This window comes from Pteropus medius, unplaced genomic scaffold (genome assembly GCF_902729225.1).
Source record: "Pteropus medius unplaced genomic scaffold, Ma_sr-lr_union100, whole genome shotgun sequence".
Classification (NCBI taxonomy): domain Eukaryota; kingdom Metazoa; phylum Chordata; class Mammalia; order Chiroptera; family Pteropodidae; genus Pteropus; species Pteropus medius.
The window spans coordinates 1,735,702-1,755,127 of NW_024343733.1; positions in this window are offsets into that span (position 1 = coordinate 1,735,702).

Genomic DNA, 19,426 nt, shown 5'->3' on the forward strand with positions numbered 1-19,426 from the left:
TTGATCATGAAGCTACATGGAAATAGAATATTAGGGAAGAGGGGGGTGATTTGAATCCCAAACCAAGCACGATCTGAAACCATTGATTAATTATAAGACCCGGAGACGCATCCACGTCTGCGCATCTCTCATGAGTCCGGCATATTAAATGATTGGTCTCGATGATTAAATGGCACAGTCTCCTGAGGTCGAATTACAGGTGGCAACCTTGCTGTGGTCTCAAGGTGGGCGGGGTGTGCTTGCTGCAGGGCGTGGCCACGTGACGTGGGTTGACCAATGGGATGCTAGTAGATGCGACCACACAGACGCTTGAAACGCGATTGCGGGGTTGACCTCGCCCTATTCCACTCCCGTGATCCGTCCGAAAAAGTAACATGCCCAAGGTCGCCATTGGCCTCTTGCCCTGGTCTCCAGAATGAGACTCATGGTGAAGTTCGCCATCCCTGGATAGTCCAGGGGAACCAGACCTGGGTTCAGTCCGGAGCCCAAAGTCCAGCTGAGTTGCTGCCGACCCACAGACCTGTGAGCTTGAGAAACAATGACTGTTGTTTCAAGCCACTGAGTCTTGGGGTGGTTTTGGTCTGCAGCATTATTGTGGCAAGAACTGACAAATACACTAAGATGCTGTGGCTATATGTGTGTGTTGGGGGAGGAGTTGTTAAAGAGTATACATAGTCAACCCTTGGTTAAATATAGATGGATATAGTTGCACACGTGTGTGTGTTCGTGTGTGCGTGTGTATGCAAGTCTATGGCGGTTTTCTAAGGGGATGGGATTCCAGGAATTTTCACTGTATAAATCAACCATAGCTGTAATGTTCTATTTTTTAAAACAAATACTATATAATGCTTTTGTAATCCCATAATAAAGACTGGTTTTCTGTCTAAGACGTAGTACATTCTTGTCACTAATGGATCTATCACCAAAAAGCGACTTTGTCCTGAGTGGAAGTACAAACGTGTCCTTGGGAAGGCTTTTCCCTCAGCGAACCAGATTCTACTGACCTGTGACATGGGCGAGCTAGCACCCAGATGCAGGATGGGAGAAAAAAACAAACAAGAGATGAAGGAGATCTCAACCGGGGGTGATTTTGTCTCCCCAGGAAATAACGAGCTACGACTGGAGACTTTTTTGTTGTCACCATGGAGGGCAGGGGAGTACGTGCATGCTACCAGCTCAGCACCCTGCAATGCGCAGGAGGACAGCGTCCAACAGGATGATCCAGTAACCAAAGTCGACAGGACCGAGGCTGAGAAACACTGATCGAGAGGCTGCCTGTGAAGCCCTCCCTGGTCCCGAGTGTGTGACAGGTTGGAGAGACACAAGTGAGCACATGCCATAGGACTCAGCTTGGTCCATTCAAGGTTAACCCGGAGCTTGTCCTTTGTGAATAATATACAGAGCCCGGTCATCCTGAACTTTGGGACAGAACAGTAAGGAAGGTGTGGGTTTGGGGAGCTGGATGGGACCCCAGACAGGGCTGGCACCCAGGACAAAAGCATGCGATAGGTTCACTTGTGCCAAGATTGCATCTAGGATAAAATTTGACCTCCCGTCACAGAGCTGTGTGTATATACTGTGAACGCACTTCTGTGAAAATGACAGAAATAAAATCTCTTTTTCTCTCTCATATACATGCATGTGTATGTATGTGTATATATACACATACACTCACATATATACATTATGTACACATATATCATATATCATGTATATGTATAATGTATATCATATATATTTCTAGAAAAAGGTCTGAAAGTATATACAGTAAGCCAGGGGTCCCCAAACCCCCCCAGGCCATGGAGCAATACCAGTCCATGGGCTGTTAGGAACTGGGCCGCACAGCAGGAGGTGAGCGGTGAGCAAGCGAAGCTTCATCTGTATCTGCAGCCGCTCCCCAGCGCTAGCATCACCGCCTCAGCTCCACCTCAGATCGTCAGGCATAAGAGTCTCACAGGAGCACCAGTCCCTGGTGCCAAACAGGTTGGGGACCGCTGCACTAAGCTATGAGTAAAGTAGTTAGGGAAAAGAGATACAAAAAAAACCATGAATTTCACTTTTTTACTTTATACTTCTGTAGAGTCTGGTTTTTTTTTTTTAATAGCAGCTATGCATTCGTGTTATAATATTTTATATAAAGAAAACAATAATTTAAAAACATAAAATAAGAATGTTTAAATATATGCTGTTGTTATGAACATAGGTATACCAATCACAAAGGTATAATGGACAGTAGTTGAACTTTTATAAGTTTTTTTACAAATTCATATTTCATAAAATGTATGTGTCTTAAGTGTACAATTCAATAATATCTTAGTAAATTTACAGAGTTGTGCAACCTTCACGACATTCAGATTTTAGAACATTTCCATTGTCCCGCCCCCCAAAAGTCCTTGAGTCCATTTGCAGCCACTCCCTATTCTGGCCCCAGATCCAGGCTGCAAATCCATAATCTGCTTTCTGCCCCTTATGGATTTTTCTGTATATAGGTGGAATTCTACACTATATAGCGTCTTACACTCGGCATAAGGTTCTGGAGATTCATCCATGTAAGTGTGTAAGTGTGTAAGTTACATCCATAGCATGTAAGTGTGCCCTGTTCTTTTTCATTGCTGAGTATTCCATCGTATAAACATACCACAATCTCTGTGTCCATTCACACAAATGTCTGATAGACATTGGAATTGTTTCCCCTTTGGGACTTTATTGTATATTTTAAAATGTTTAAAAATATATATTTATAATTATACCTATATAGATAATTATACCTTGAAAAACACCGGTATTTTCCTATACATATATACAGCCCAGAATATAACGATTTCTTTATATATGTAAATGATGCAAAACATATCATTAATCTATCATATCTATCTACCTAGCGTATCTATCTATTATCTATCATCTACCTATCATCTATCTATCTAATGTCTCTATATTCTCAGGAAAGTCTCAACAGTTTAGAATCCTTTAACGTGGAAGCCATAAAGTTATTTAGTTAAAAGAACTAAAAGCAGAACAAACTAAACACATGTGTGCTTAATAGTAGCTAATTTATTAAAAGTTTATCTTATGCTCGGACAGTGTAAAAGCACTTGACAAATATTCATCCTCTTGACCGCCTGTGAAGAAGACAATGTTCTCATCTTTATTTTACAGAGGAGGAAACTGAGGCACGAACAGATTAATTATGTGCCCAAGGGCACCTGGTTAGGAAATCGAAAGGTTTGAGGCAAGGGAGTCTGGCTCAGGATCCCAGCCTCCTAACCACTAGGCAGGCAGTGATTTTTTTCAATTTCTATAAAATTACTTCTTACAATCCGTTGATTTATTGGCTTTAAGGCATCCGAGCCAATATCAGTTAAGCATTGCAGCTGCCTCCTAATGCGCTACCGTTTTTGATCGGGTACCAGTATGGAGCCTAAGACTGCGTGCTGTGGAGTCCTGCCATCTAGTAGCACTGTGCAACCTTGAGCAGGCACCTCACCGTCTCCAAGCCTCAGCCTTCTCATCTGTAAAGTGGAAACGATCCACCTCGTGAGGTTGCTCTAGTATTAATCGAGATGATCATCGGATGCCTCGCACACAGAAAGCATCGACTAGTGTAAACAGGTGTCATTCTTGTCATATTTGTGTTGTGTTTCGACTCGCCACCCATGTTTGGATCAGCTGTTACTACTGACACGTAGCGCGCGTGGCTGCGTTCACAAACATCCACATCTGTATTCGCACGTCGGAAAGCGCTCTCCTGGAACCGTGAAGTCTGCCTCAGGAAAGTAGGGGCAGGCTGCAATCTGCACCGTCTTTCAGAGCAGGGCGGGGGAAATCCGTGCTTAGCACATGCACACAGAGACCCCCAGTCACACGGGCAGCCTTCACTTACCACCCCCCCACACACCCATCGCCCACCCATCCCCCTCTCTTCCAGCATTCCAAACTGCCGAGGCTGACCCTGTCTCTCTCGATGATTTAAGTTTTGGAGAAGGACCGGAGAAGGATTTGTTTTGACGTTTAAAGGCAATCCAGGTAATGAATGGCAGGGGCGGCGTCCACCTCCCGTCCATATATCTGCACAACAGTATCTATTTTTGACGTAGCTGACATGCCATTTCCTTTGGCAGCTCAAGGGGGGCTCGTCTTTAAATTAAACTCGTCTCCCGACCCCTCCGATCTGCAGCCCATTCGGGGGGCAGACGCTGGTGAGGGAAGGAAGAGAGGCCTGTTGGCGGTGAGTGATGTATGGGGCAAAGGGCCCTGGCACCATGATCTGCAACTGGGACCCTCTCTAAAGCATTAACTAATGACAGAAGATGTCCCCAAGTCTTCTAATCACCTTTAATGTGCACATTTAGAAGCTAACTTTAAAGCAGGTGAGATAAGCAGGTCAGAGAAAGAAAACAAAATAAAATCACATCATTGTTTCTAGGGGCTGGTCTGGGATGTAGAGGGGCGAAGCCTTTAATTAAGACTTAACGATGGCGAAGAGACTCTCAGGCTTCTGTGAGAGTCTGTGTCTCAGTGATTAGCTGATCCCCAACCCACTGCCCAAAAGTTCCAGAATTCTGTCCCCAAGAGCTGACTTGGGGGAGCAGAGACAAAATGCTAGCGTACGAACCAGCAAAGCCCAGCTCTGCCAATTTATGAGCTGGGGGAACAAGTGTCTTCGCTTTCCGAGACTCAGTTTGCTCATCTGTAAAAAATCCCCTGTCCTATGAAAGGTTCTTGCAAAGATCTAAATGCAGAGAAAGAGACAAGAAGAATAGAGAGAGATACAGAGACAAAGGAGAGGCCATGTATGTGCAGGCGATTTATAAACTGTTGCAACGGACTTTCCAAATGTTGCAATTATGAGGCAACAATGAGGAGACATCTGAAGTCTATGATGAGATAAAAAACAATAACAATAAAAGAAGGTATTAAGCCCGCCTGCCTTCTACACGATGCAAACATTTCTCTCTGCGCTCTGCCATTATTCTTCCCTCCGATCCTTTTCCCCCTGAGGTCCTGAATCTTTGATCTTTTACTTTTAAAAACTTCTGATCTAAACCTTAAATAAAACAAAGACCTCCTGGAGAATACCATCGCCAGGTTGGCTTCTCTGATGCTTGGGAGAATTTCCTTACTGTCAAAGCAAAGAAAAGTGGGGTGAGTAAATGCGTCGTAGGAGCCGAGAGAGTCCACTCTCTCACACACACGCACACCGCCCTCCGTCCACCGGCCACGTGGAACTTGGGTGGAAAACGATTGCAGTTCCTCACCGGGCCGAAGTCACCATGGTCCTTGGCCCTGGCTCCTGGAAGATGATGGAAGAGGCGTCCCAAGAACCAGGGAGAGGGACCACTTCCCAGAATATGACGGTGTACCCAAGACTTTCCCATCACTGTGCCCCTGGCAGAGGGGGACTGGGGGGCAGTCTCCATATCTGATCTAGTGCCAGCTGCCAGCTGGGGCCCTGTGTCCCCACCTCCTCAGACCTGCAGGACCTCGATGCCTCAGAAACACAGCACAACCTCCTTTCTCATGATGTCTATTACTATATAGATATCCAGGGAATGTATATGGGAAAACATTGCCTCGGTGTCAAGCTTTGTGCTTGAATCCTCTCTGCCCAGTTTATTACCAATAATGACCCTGAAGACAGCTCTGTTTAGAGGTGACATCAAACTGGAAGGGATACCTCAGGTCAGGATGATTTTAAAAGAATTCACAGTTCTAAATATTGCTGGATGAAATGTGAAGTGATTAATTTAGGCTTGCTTTTATTTTTCAATCCGATGCCAAAACATATGTTGGAGAAGTGACTTCGTCACTGTTGATGTGACTGGGACCCAGAATTTTGGGTCACTAAAACCCACCAATAATAAGTGACATCAAAATAACTCAAGGGGATACAACCAAAATGCTCGTTAGTTGACAAATGCATGAACAAAATGTGGTTTATTCACACGATGGAATATTACTGAGCTATGGAAAAGGATGAAGTACCAAGCAAGACAGGGTATGACATGAATGAGCTTTGAAACATGATGCTAAGTGAAAGAAGCCAGATGCAAAAGTCCATATATTATGATTCATTCATATCAAATGTCCAGAATAGGGTAATTTATAGAGACAGAAAGTAGATTGATGGTTGATTCGGGATGGGATAGACAGAGGATAAGGGAATGATAGCTAAAGTATTTCTTTATAAAAATGTTCAGAAATTGACTGGGGTGATAGTTGCATATACCCGTGAACATACTGAAAACCACTGAATTGTACACTTTAAATGGCGAATTGTGTGGTCTGTGAATTCTACCTCGATAATGCTCTTCAAAAAAGGACTCGAGGCTGTGTTGGGCTGCAGTCATAGAATAGCATCTGAGCCGAGGTTCTGTTTGATCAGCTCACCCCCAGGATTTGGATCTGGGGCTCCACTACTGTTTGTGAAGGACAGGAAATACCAAGATAAAGGGGTTCTGCAAGTCAGGGCCAATAGATGGAGCAGTTTGTGGCTCTGGTCCTGGGGACAGAAAATTGCAGCCCACAAATATTTAGAGAGCTGTGCTATTAGAGAAAAAGGAATTTCGTTCTGTACAGTTGATGAAGGTCACATGGGAATTACGTGGGCTCAACACATGATAAAGATTTGAAAAGCTAGAGTTTTTTAAATATATATTATGTAATATATAACATGTGATATATGATACATATGTGTGTGTATGTGTATATATGTGACTGCTTGTGAGAGGAAGAGCTCCCTGTCTAAGCGATATTCAAGAAGTGAGTGGGGACCCTCTGTCTGGGATGCTGAGAAGGAATCCTTGCACTAAGGAGAGAGTTTGGAATAGAAGCCCGTGATTCTCAAGCACCTGTGATTCTGGGGAGAAGAGATTCCAGGTTCCCTAGAATCTTGCTAAAGCAACGTCTGCTTCAGAACAAAACTCAGGTGAGGCCAAGAAGCTTGCCTTACAGAAATCACCAGAGGACCGCTTTATAAGGCTTCTTGAAGTGTCGTCCCTGGGGACAGTATTTCCATGACAATTCTAAGGGCCACTCTAGGAGACAGTATTATATATTGGCTGCTAGCATCACTTTGGAGTCAGAGAGACCTGGGTTCAAATTTTGACTCCGCCCCTTATTTGCCGTGGGATGTTGGGGGCAAGTTACTTAAACTATCAGTTTCCTCACCTATAATACAGAGTGATCGTGTAGACATCATAGGGCTATTCAAGCATTAAAACAACTTCATGCAAAACATAAACATTAAGAACCAGAATCAAACACGTCCTAAAATCTCACCTTCCAGATATACTTGTTACTTCTCTTTTATACTCTGATATATTTTCCATATTTGCTTCAATAAGTTTACTATTTTCATTAGGAAAAAACAAACAAACAATAAACTTGATGCAGTAAATATTAAAGCTTGACACTATCCTCAAAACATTCTTTGTGACCTCCTACAAGTCAACTTTTACCTCCAACCTCCTTTGCTCAAATATAACAGGTGTTGGTACTAAGAATGAGATGCAAGGAAAACTCATCTTTGGGATCTAGTCTCCATCACCATCTCCATCTTCACCGTCATCATCGCCACCACCAGCCACTGCCCCCATCACCATCATCACGGCGACCATCACCACCACCACCGTCACCATCATCCCCACCATCCCTACCATCACCAGGAGCAATTATAAGTGCCCTTGAATAAGTCACTTTAGCTCTCTCGATTCTGTGCTTGCATCTCGGGCCCGTCTGCTGATCTTTAATTAAACATCTACTTGACCCTACGAAGAATTTGAATATAATTTTTTTCTTATATCATTCTTACCAGACTCCCAATGGATTTAATGGACATTCAGTTCTAGGTGTCAAAAGCTGAATAGGAACTAAATTTTAAATCCGTATTAAAATTCTCCGTAGCCCATAACTTGGGAACTTTGTTGAAGATTTTTACTATCGGGTTCTGAGTCTCTAAGACCGGTTTTCTTGGAAGACTGCACCACACAAATGCCTCCAAAAAAGAGTGGGAGAGAAGCCAGCACCACAAAGATGACTTCCTTAGCCCAGTGGTTGTGAAGCCCGGTCTTATGAGCAGAGTTCCCTCAAAGAATCTGGGCAGGCTTTGATTTTTCTGGCCTCCATCCTTGACCTGTTGCCTCATAGTAGAGCTTGTTTCTAAGAGACGCGATCAAGACATTCCATTGAGTTATACTACATCCAAATATCAGACGGTGCCTTTGAACCTCTCCAACAAACCACAAACTTAGGAACTGACATTGATACAACACTCAGCGGATTCAAAACACTGGGCAGGGGAAGCAGGGGAGGGTGTGGGCAAAGGCTCTTTGATTAAATATGTTTCTTTCTCTTTGTGTTCTAATGGGGTCTAAAGGTACCGCCCGGCAACTTCAAAGTTCACGTGCTCGCTTTCCGAAGTCTCTATCGAGTTCTTTCTCAGAAGCTTCCAGCCAAGAGCAATAAGAGAGATTTGTTATTGGTTCAAATAACCAAGCATTTCAATGGCTAAACGTTCAAACAAGAAAAGGAAATCGCACAGGAGAAACGTCTCGTAAGAAAGAGAGGGACGTGAAGAAAATCAAAATGTTAGCCGTCCAAACATGTCGAGCTCCAGAGAACCAGGCTTATCTCTGCACAGACTTCCCTCTGCGGGAGTGACTGTCTAACCTCCGTGCCACGTTTTCAATCCCTCCAAACTGGTTTTAGTTTTTGCCAAGATGGATGTCGGGTCCGAATTAAAACCAGAGTCATTTATCTCTGCCAAAGCGTTTTCTTCTTCTTCCACGATGGAAAGTTATGAAGATAGGTGCCTCGTTTTTTAAAATGTGCCCCTTCCAAAGTTATCAGGCCCCTGTGGTTTGCTGATAACCAGAGGGACTCAACCTCAGAGGGGCAGAAGCTCCTTGAGGATAAATGAGGAGGCCATTAAAAGGAAGACATATGGCTTTGCAGGCAAGGGGGAGAGGAAGAAGCGTTTTTCTGGATGTGGCGCTATTCCGTTTGCTAATAAAAGGGGCTTTTAAAAGGTTATGCACCACGGTTTTCCGAATCTTGGCTCAAACTCCTTTCTTTGTACCTCCTTTTGAGGCCTAATTTTGGGGGAAACATTAGAATTCCAGGCACCTTTTCAATTAAGAAAAAAAAAGCTAAGAGGAAATTCTGCCATTTGCGACAACATGGATGGGCCTTGAGGGCATTGTGCTAAGTGAAATAAGTCAGGCGGAGAGAGGGAGGTGTTGCATGATCTCACTTATATGTAGAATCTAAAAAAAAAAAATGAACTCGCAGATCGGTGGCTACCAACGGTGGAAGGAAGGGGGGTGGGCAGGTGGGCGGAACGGGTAATGATGGTCAAAAGGTACCAACTTCCAGTCATAAGATAAGTAAGTCCTGCGGACGTCACAGGCAGCATGGTGACTGTTGGTAACGATGCCATCCCACACATTTGAAAGTTGCTAAAAGAATAGATCTTCAGAGTTCTCATCACAAGAAAAATAAGTTTGTAGCTCTCCGTGGTGATGGATGTTCACTAGACTTCCTGCAGTGATCATCATTTTGCAATATAGACTCATATCGAATCGTTGTGGAGTGTGCCTGAAACTAACATGATGCTATATGTTGATCGTATCTCGATTTTCAAAAATAAGTATATTATAAACTGGAAAAAAAAACCCCACCTAGTTTTGTTTCATTTTTTCAAAAAAGCTAGGAAGCAATTTAAAGCCAATGACTGATTTCCTCCCTTCTCTGCTCACCGAGGAGACAGATTCTCTCAGAAGCCAGTGTCTGAAATCTGAAATGCGATCAGTAGGAAAACCTAGATGCTGCCAGAGAGAGCCTTCTATTGTCAGAGGGTGTTCAGTCCTGGAGGAAGCGGCCTGTGCACTTTAGCAAGAGATATGGGACCAGGGTCTATCGATGGCGATTAGCAAACCCATATTTTCAGGACTTAGAATCCTCTGGTTCCTCTAATCTATTACCAGGCACCACCCATCTCTCAACTCCTATTAGCCTGGGGATTTGTAGCTGCCTTTTTGGAGTCCCAGACCCAGAGTGTCGTCATTGGGACTGCTTGATGAATGTCGGTTGCCGTTTCATATTAATTATTAATAATTATGGACTGCTCCGGTTACAGACGCTATGACATTTGGCTTACACATTAGGCTGTCGATATTATTAAATTCCTTCAACATGAGGGGAACGAAAAAGCAAGAGTACCTCAGGAGAGGCCAAATGAATCGGAGAGAGGAAATTAATGAGTGGCATGTCACTCGGTGGTGACGCTGATTCATCGGAAGTGGAAAAAATAATTAAGAACTTAAAAAGAAAACAATTATTCTGAGCAATGTCTTCTTCCCCTTTATGCGCATAGATTTTCCTTCATAGTTAAAGCTACCACCTGTTTTACAGAATATTAAAGTTCTCAGGGTTTGGGGGGATGGAGGATCCCTCCCAGCAAGGATTCTGGAAGCTCAAACTCGGGGCCATCAACGTTTTTTTTTTTTTATCTCTGGGAGAACAGGCTGGAAAAGAACAGCCAGCCCAACCCCAATTCCTACAGCTCTGGGACTGGCTGGAAATATGTATTGTTAGTGCCCTCTAGTGGCCGGAGCTTGGCTGAACTTGAAAAGACATTTTTCACTCTTGAGCTGGGTGTTGAGTGCTTTTGAAAAGCTATTTTGCAACTTGTCTGTTGCCCTGGTGCTCTGCTAGGAACGGCTTTTGACTCCGTGACGCTGGTTCTTTTATTGTACGCTGTCTGAAATCCTCTTGGGGAAGCGGGTGAGTTTGAACTAAACTATAATTTTCGAAAATGGCAAATTGCAACGTTTCTGGGGAAATCTTTGAGCCTTCAGAGTAGGCCATGCTTTGTCTGCTCAGCTTCCTCTAGACTGCCTACCCCCCAAAGCAACATCTTCCTGTTTGTAAATGTCTTTTATTGCCCAAGTATTTCTTGGCAAAATCAATTTTCTTCTTCATGCTAATGGCGTGCCTTGCAAAGGCTCGAAAGATTAAGCAATTCTCTTTGACCAGCAAATTTCACCTCTAGGAATTTCCCCCTAGTACACACTTGGGAAAATGAACGAGATTGAGGATGAGCTACTTGTTGAAAGATCGTTCATAACAAAGAGAAAAAAATCCACAACTCCCCATAAACAGAATTTGATGAAACAGAGTTCAACCAACAAATGAAGTGAGATGTAGTCATTGAAAATGACATGTTACAGTTGAGAAGACCTTTGTTGCTAAAAAATGGGGACACTAAGGTCAAGAGAGGGTGAGCGACCTTTAGCGTCTCGCATAAAACTTGGGTTACATGAAGGTTCACTTGGTAAAACGCCATCGAGCCATACATTTTCTGAATATATGTAAATTGCGTAGCTTTAAAAGATATTTCTAAAAAGGCATCCTAACTCACAATTTAACAGTGACGCGATATTTTCCTGACACTATTCTGTCCCTAGCGAGAAAGGTAGCGGTACAAAAGATAAAAAAAAAAAAGAAAATGAAACACTCGACTTATGAATTGCCTAAGAATGGCTTTGTCTTTGGGCAATCGAAATGCAGTGTGAAACGCCACTCAACCGAGACGACGTTCACAACTTGCTAGCAGGTCTGGGAAATAATACACTTAAAATTCTTGGCTCCCTGGGGATTGGAGATTATCAATAAATTGCACTCGTTCATTATTTTCTTATTCCTATGACAACGGTGAATCGCCATATCTTTTGCTGTCCTTTAAAAAATCCATAGACTATTTAGAGAAAATGTCCAAGGTAATGGAACTCTTCTTCTCCGTATTTCTTTGTCCGAAGCAGAGAGATGATGAGTGAATTTCGAGTTTTAATAAGTACTTATTATATTCATGTGTGCCAACCGTGAGACAATAGTGGAAAACGGCTCGGTCCCAGACTTCAAGGCGCCCTCAGTCTGGCCAGGAGGAAATTTTACATCCATGAAATAAAACAAAAGTAGGCACGAATATTAGGCAAGTAAATGCACAGTGTACAGTATAAGTGTCAAGTGCGAGAAACTTTGAGTCGGGTTGATACAGATACATGTCTGCAAGGACAGGTGAGCTTAAATCTGTGCAGCTCAGTTTCCCTACCTTTGTGAAATGAGGGCAGTATTAGTACCTGTAAAGATTTGATAAGACCGTACACGTTGCCGGAACATACGATGCTCAGACACGTTACTCGAACACTAATGAATGTTCTTAACAAGTGTCATTAAGCCTGGCTAACTAGACAGCCCAGGTGGAAATTCTCAGTTTTTACATCAGGCTAAGTGTGCCTGATGTAAAGAAATGGTTTCTCGGGCTGAAATAACCAAGATGCCTACGAAATATCTCTTCCCACATCCTTTGCCAGTTTCCCTCAGTAGATGGCGTCCTTGAGATCTCTGTCCACAGGATATATATGTATATATTTTTTCCCACCCCAGGGAAGAACCAGTTTTTGTGCCGAGTACCAATTCAGAGGAGAAGAGATCCAATTTAGCTAATTCTTGAAGATCTTAATTTTCCAAACACTGTCACCAGAGTGCGTGTTCAGCTTTAAAAATGCAGCCATGAATAAATGAACAGGAGGCAGAAAACACTGCTCTACCTTGTCAAATGAGAGTCAGGCCACTCTTTCTTAAATACTTATGCTGTTCTGAGCACTTTATCTGGGTAGCACTTCTAATCTTCCACTACCCTGTGAGATAGGTTTTATCAGCTCCTAGTTCACAGATGGGGAAACTGAGGTATAGTGCAGTTAAGTGAATTGCCCAGGGTTATACCTCTAATAAATGACAGAGACGATCCTTGACCCAGGCCATGCGGCTCTACAGCCCATGCCCCTCACTGCTCTGCTGTCCCGCCTCCCTATCTGTGAAGTCATGGCATTCATGACTCCGTCCCCAGCCTGGCACAGAGAAGGTCAATGAGAAGAATAAATAAATTTGAACATCCATCACTTGAGACTGTGAGAAAATTAGGTTTTCATCTAGAGAGCAGGATCTTAAAGAATATTGGGACTGGTTGAATCTTTAGGAATCTCTAAGTTTATCTAGATCCTTAATTTTCAACTGGGGAAATCGACATGCTGTAAGGGTTTTTAAAAATAGCTATAAACCCTTGACGCTTCTCCCATAGAGAAATGGGGTTTATGTTCCTTCCTCGTATATCTAAGCTGACTATAGTGACTCGCTTAAAACCAGGAGAATTTGGTGGAAATGAGGCGGTGTGTTTATTCGAAGCTGGGTCATAGAAGCCGAAGCAGACCCTACTTTATTTGCTGGAGCACTCTTACTGGAACCCCGAGCCACCCTATAAGAAGCACAAGACCGCCGTGCTTGTTAGATCATGTGTAGATGCTACAATCCACAGCCCAGCTCAGCTGCTGGCAGGCAGCCAAGCCGTGAATGAGTCACTCTCAACGCTGGCCTTGTATCACCACGTGCCTGCAGCTTCAGTGAGTCCAACTGCAAACGCACGAGAGACCTACAGCAGCCTGAGTGCACCCTCATGCCATCCCCTGACCCAAAGAATTGAGAGCAAACGAAACTGGCTGTTTTAAGCCATTAAGTCGGGCTAATTTATTACACGCCTGTGGTACGTAGAAGGGGAACCAGAGTAAGCCAGGGGAGGAAAGTGACTGACCCAAGATGTCCGTGGGCAGTGGCGAGACCAGGCTGGAAGCCGGCCTTCTGACCCTAAGCCTGCTCCCAGGCCACACTGAGCCTGTTTCTCAAGCTCTCTCGAGACGCTTCCCCAGGGAATAGTCTAACCAGGACGGACGGTGTCCAGTCCTCAAACAGGCTTCTGTGCACAACACCGGGGAACACAGAAGAAGGCACATGCCAGGGAGAAGAGACAGCCCTCCCAGGCAGAATTCCCAATGATTTATGTAGATTCTCTGCCGTCTGGGCAGCGATGCCTGACTCCATCCCGTGGTCCAAGTGTGGTCCAAGCATCGCAACTTTCTTTCGAAGATCACGGGATGGAATGGGGAACAAACACTCACTTTGGAATGAGTTTTAGGAGAAACCTGACAGATAGTACACCTCAGCCAGGTGATCTAGGTCATCATCCACAACGTAAGGGTCCTTGATAGCAAGCATGTGCTGACGAGGGCACTTCATCTCTGCAATCTGCCTCCCCTTATCAGATCCCATAACCCCAGTCTAATCATGAAAAACCCTTATCGAGGCACGTATTGCAAAATACCCGACCAGAACTTCTCAAAGCTGCCAAGGCGATCAGAAACAAGGACAGTCTGAGAAAACTGTCACAATCAAGAGGAGCCTGAGGAGACTCGATGACTACATGGAACGTGGTGTCCTGGGTGGGATTCTGGGACAGAAAAAGGACATTAGGTAAAAGCTAAAGAACTCTGAATACAGTATGGGCTTTGGTTAATAATAATGTATCAGTACTGGTTCATTAGCTGTGAGAAATGTTCTAGAGGGATATAAAATGTCCCCACAACAGTGGAAGTGGGGCTTGGGGTATCTGGAAATTCTCTCGGGGATCTTTGCAACTTTTCTGTAAATCTAAAGCTATTCCAAAATAAAAAGTTTATTAAAAAAAACAAAGCCACATGGCAGGCCCGCTCCCAGCTGTGTGGGAGCCTCGTTTATATGTTTATAGGGCAATCGCCTCGTTTATATCTGCATAGCTTCCCTTGTCCTCCCCAGGCCCGCCACCATCAGCTAGGGGCACAGAAAGGGCACAAGATTCAGAACTGAGCAGATGGAGACCATCTCGGCCCTGCCACTTATTGGCTACAGAAGCTTGGATAAGTCACTCAGCCTCTCCGGGTCTGGAACATGCAGAAACTTCTATCCCACGCTAAATTTATAGGATTAAAGAATCGACATGTTAAAGCACTTTGAAAAGTATGAAAGCACTTTGCTGTCATAATCTCCTTTATACAAAGACGAGGATTATTGACATAAAGCATGTTTTGAATATGCAACTTCCTAATGGGTACACTTATATACATAATTTTATATGAATTTGTGGTGTGATCGTATACATGCTTTGCATGTGTGTGTGTGTTTCTTTTTCCTGTTTTACTTAGAAATCTGACAGACCTACGTTCCACCCCATGACTGTGTAACCTCGAACAAGTCACTCAACCTCTCTGAGCTGTATTTTCTGCCCTGAATAATGGGGATCGAAACGTCCACTTGAAATAACTAATTCAAATCTATCTTGATGATTGCCTCTCTGATTAAAAAAATGATTAAATAAGGTGACATGGGCAATTTCTAAACATAATGTCTGATATATATAGTAAGCGCTCAATGAATGGTTCTTGTGATAAAGACAATATTGCTATTGTATCTAATAATAACGATTACTGTGTTTGAGGCAGTTACTATATATCAGGCATGTTCTACATGCTTTACCTCTATTAACTGAATCTTCCCAATAACTCTGAGAGGAGAGTAGTACTATTAACTCTCTTTAACAAGTAAGGAAATGAACTCAGAGAGGTTAAGACACCTGCTTTCGGTCATGCAGTCAAGAAGAAACAGCGGCGACAGTTTATATGCCTAGCCCGATCCTGGCACCTACGTACTCAACCATAGCCAGCTTCCTTCCCCTTTGACGATTTTGTTCAAATTTCTGAGGCCCCCGATGCCTGGAGGTGACCTTGGGGTTTGCCTTTAAACGCCAACTCTTAGCTGGGTGGCCTCGGGCTAGTTACTCAATCTCCCTATGTCTGAAAAATGGGCGATATACTAGTACCTGCCACCAGGCATGTTATCAGATTTTAAAGAGTCACAGAGGGACATGGAAGTCACTCAACACAGTGCCTGGCGCGCAAGAAGCTCTCAAAAATGTAAATGATAATGACGATGATGACGCCGCCTTCGTGCCTCTCAGCGTCTGGGCGTCTGGATATCTATCCGGTCCAGCCATCGAAACGTTACAGTAGCTCGTTTCAGAAATTAAAGTTCCTTGAAGTGAAACGATTCATTTCATTCCCACTTTCGCCCACGCAATCTGCCAAGTGCTACTTACTGATCGTTCTTTTCATGTCCTGTATCGTCTGCCCTGGATGGTGGATACTTAGATGGGAAGCAAAAGATGAAGCTTAGAGCTGCGAGGATCTAAACACACACACTCCTCCACACGCACGTGTGCAGACGCACACGCAAATGGGGCTGTCGGCCTTTGTCTGAAGTGTAGTCTACTTCAGAGATGTTTTACTTTGCAGCTCAATGGATTCTCCATTTAACATTCCTCATTAAAGTTTTAGAGAGACATTAGATTTGGGGAGGCGGTCTTTTCTTTTAAGAAGTATATCCTTTTATGTTTATTTCCTGATTTAAAAATCGATACGTGCTTCTTGTAAAAAGTTAAAACCTACGGAAATACATCATGTAGAGAAAAAGCATAACTGTCTTAAAACCCCAGCTTCAACAATCCCCCACTTCAGCCAGATAACCACAGTTGGCAGTTTATGGCACGTTCTAGAGAAGACATGTGAAAATTGTAGACAGAGGATGAGGGAAGATTTAGTCAGGATAAACACTGACGAGATAAAATGGTGAGACTGAATATCTCAATTTGTACGATCGGCTCAACATTTGCTTAGCAGTTATGTTTTAAGCAATAAAAAGCTTCTATTAAAAATTAATTTGTTCGATAATTGATGTTGGAAAAACTGAACAGATACACGCAAAAGAAAGAAAGAAAGAAAGAAAGAAAGAAAGAAAGAAAGAAAGAAAGAAAGAAAGAAAGAAAGAAAGAAAGAAAGAAAGAAACTGGACCGCCTTCTTATACCATATGCAAGAATAAACTCATAATGGATTAAAGACTTAAGTGTAAGACCTGAAACCATAAAACTTCTAGAAGAAAATATAGGCAGTAAACTCTCTGACATTGCTCTTAGTAATTGCTTTCTGATATATCTCCTTGAGCAAGGGAAACAAAAGAAAAAATTAGGCCACATCCAACTAAAAAGTTTTTGCACAGCAAAGGAGACCATCATCACAGTGAAAAGACGGCCCACTGAATGGGAGAGGATATTTGCCAATGATACATCTGATAAGGGGTTAATATTCAAAATTTATAAAGAAATCATACAGCTCAACACCAGAAAAGCAAACGATCTAATTAAAAATGAACAGAGAGCCTGAACAGACATTTCCCCAAAGAAGACATACAGATGGCCAATGGACTTTTGAAAAGATGCTCGACGTCACCGACGTCAGAGAAATGCAAATTAAAAACACAATGAGATATCGCCTCGCATCTGTCAGAATGGGTATCATCAATAAGTCAACAAACACCAAGTGTTGGAGAGGATGTGGAGAAAAGGGAACCCTCATTCGCCGTTGATGGGATTGCAAATTGGTGCAGCCACTATGGAAAACAGTATGGAGGTCCCCCCCCCAATATTAAAAATAGACCAACCTTACGACCTAGCAATTCTACTTCTGGGTAGTTATCTGAAGAAATCCAAAACATTGATTGGAAAAGATCAATGCACCCCTATGTTCACCGCAGCATTATTTACAATAGCCAAGATATGGCAGCAATAGATAATTGAATAAAGAAGAGGTGGTACGTACATACAATAGAATATGACGAATATGACTTGGCCATAAAAAAATGAAATTTTACCGTTTGCAGCCACATGGATGGATCTAGAGGGTATTATATACTAAGTGAAATAAGTCTGACAGAAAGACAAACACCATAGGATTTCACGTGTATGTGGAATCTAAGGAACAAAGTAAACAAACAGAACAAAAACAGACTCGTAGGTATACAGAACAAACTGGTGATTGCAGATGGGTGGGCGAGGGCTGGGTGAAAAAGATTAAGAAGTACAAAGTGGCTGTTACGAAACAGTCATGGGGGATGTAAAGTTCAGCATAGGGAAGATAGTCCATGATACTGTAATAACTATGTATGGTGCCAGGTAGGTACTAGGCTCATCAGGGGGATACCTTAGCAAATTATATAAATGTCTAACCACCATGCTGTCCACCTGAAACTGATATACAATAATATGGAAAGTCAACTCTAATTGAAAAATAAAAATTAAAAAAAAAAAACCTTTCTTTTAAGAAGATGCACTGTTAAAAATGGAAGCCATCATCTCTAAGCTCTTTGACTATTTGACAATCGCTTTCAAGGTTGCCTTCGGGGACATTCGAAGGGAGGAAAAGAGGGAAGTTAGGGACAAAGAGGACGATCCAGACACAGAGCTGGACCCTGCCGAGGAAATGGGGTGAAATCTGAGAGACACTCGAAGAGAGAATGGTGAGCAGGATTCTTTTGCCTCGGGGAAAAATATCTGTCTTCCTCCCATCTCATCTAAGTCATCATTCGTGTACTGACAGGCAGTTCTAATGGGTCTGAAATGAGAGTAGGGACAAGGGGTTGCAAAGTGTGTGTTACACATCCGGGCCTCCAGGATACGGACCCCTTTTCTCATCTGAGTATATTAGGATAGGACCCAGCGTTTGCACAATCGAACGCTGAACCCGTACATACGAACACGTCAGAGAGCTTAACAAATGCTCTGGAAGGTAACCGAAGAAGATTGGAGGCCCGTAAATGCTTCATGGGGTTGCCTTTTTACTATTTTTATCATTTGCTCGGTAGTTTCCAACAATGGTTAACAAGAAGACTGTTACATTCAATAGTCAATGTTTGACTATGAAAAAGCGTCGGTATATTTCTCCATCCAAAATAAATAGCAGCCTTTCCCCCACTGGGAAGGCATCTGTGTCTTGAAGACATCTCTGTCTATGAAGTGGGAACAACTATATAAATGTCAATATATAGGTTACATTTGTCTATGTGACCACCAGGGTCTTAGAACCTTCCAGTCTGATTCTCATGTTTGTGAATGGTCATCAGACGATTTTTTTGAAAGTGAGGAAACTTGCGTTTAAATGAAATTTCTTGAACAAAAATGTAGCAGTGGAAACGAGAGCTGCTGGAATACTAGTCAGCGATGAAAAGGAAGGGAACATCACTCTCCCCAACAACCTGGATGGCTCTCCGGGGAAATAGGCCGAGTGAAAAAAGCCACTCTCAAAAGGTGACGCACTACGCGATTCCAATTATATGACATCCTCGACGTGACTAAACCATGCAGAGAGAGAGGAATGGCTGCCGGGGGCTAGAGAGGCAGGTGGAGGTGGCTGTAGCTATTAAAGTGTAGCAGGAGAGATCTTTGAGATGAATGTTTTGTGTCCTTTTAAAATTTTATTAAAAATGAAATTGGGATGACTTTGGTTAATCAAATTATGTGTGTTTCAAGTGTACAATTCTATAATACATCATCTGGATATTGCACTGTGTATTCGCCACTCACAGTCAAGTCTCTTTCCATCATCATATGTTTGACGCCCTTTCCCCTTTGCATCTTGACCGCGGTGGTCACAAGAGTCTCATGTGACAAAA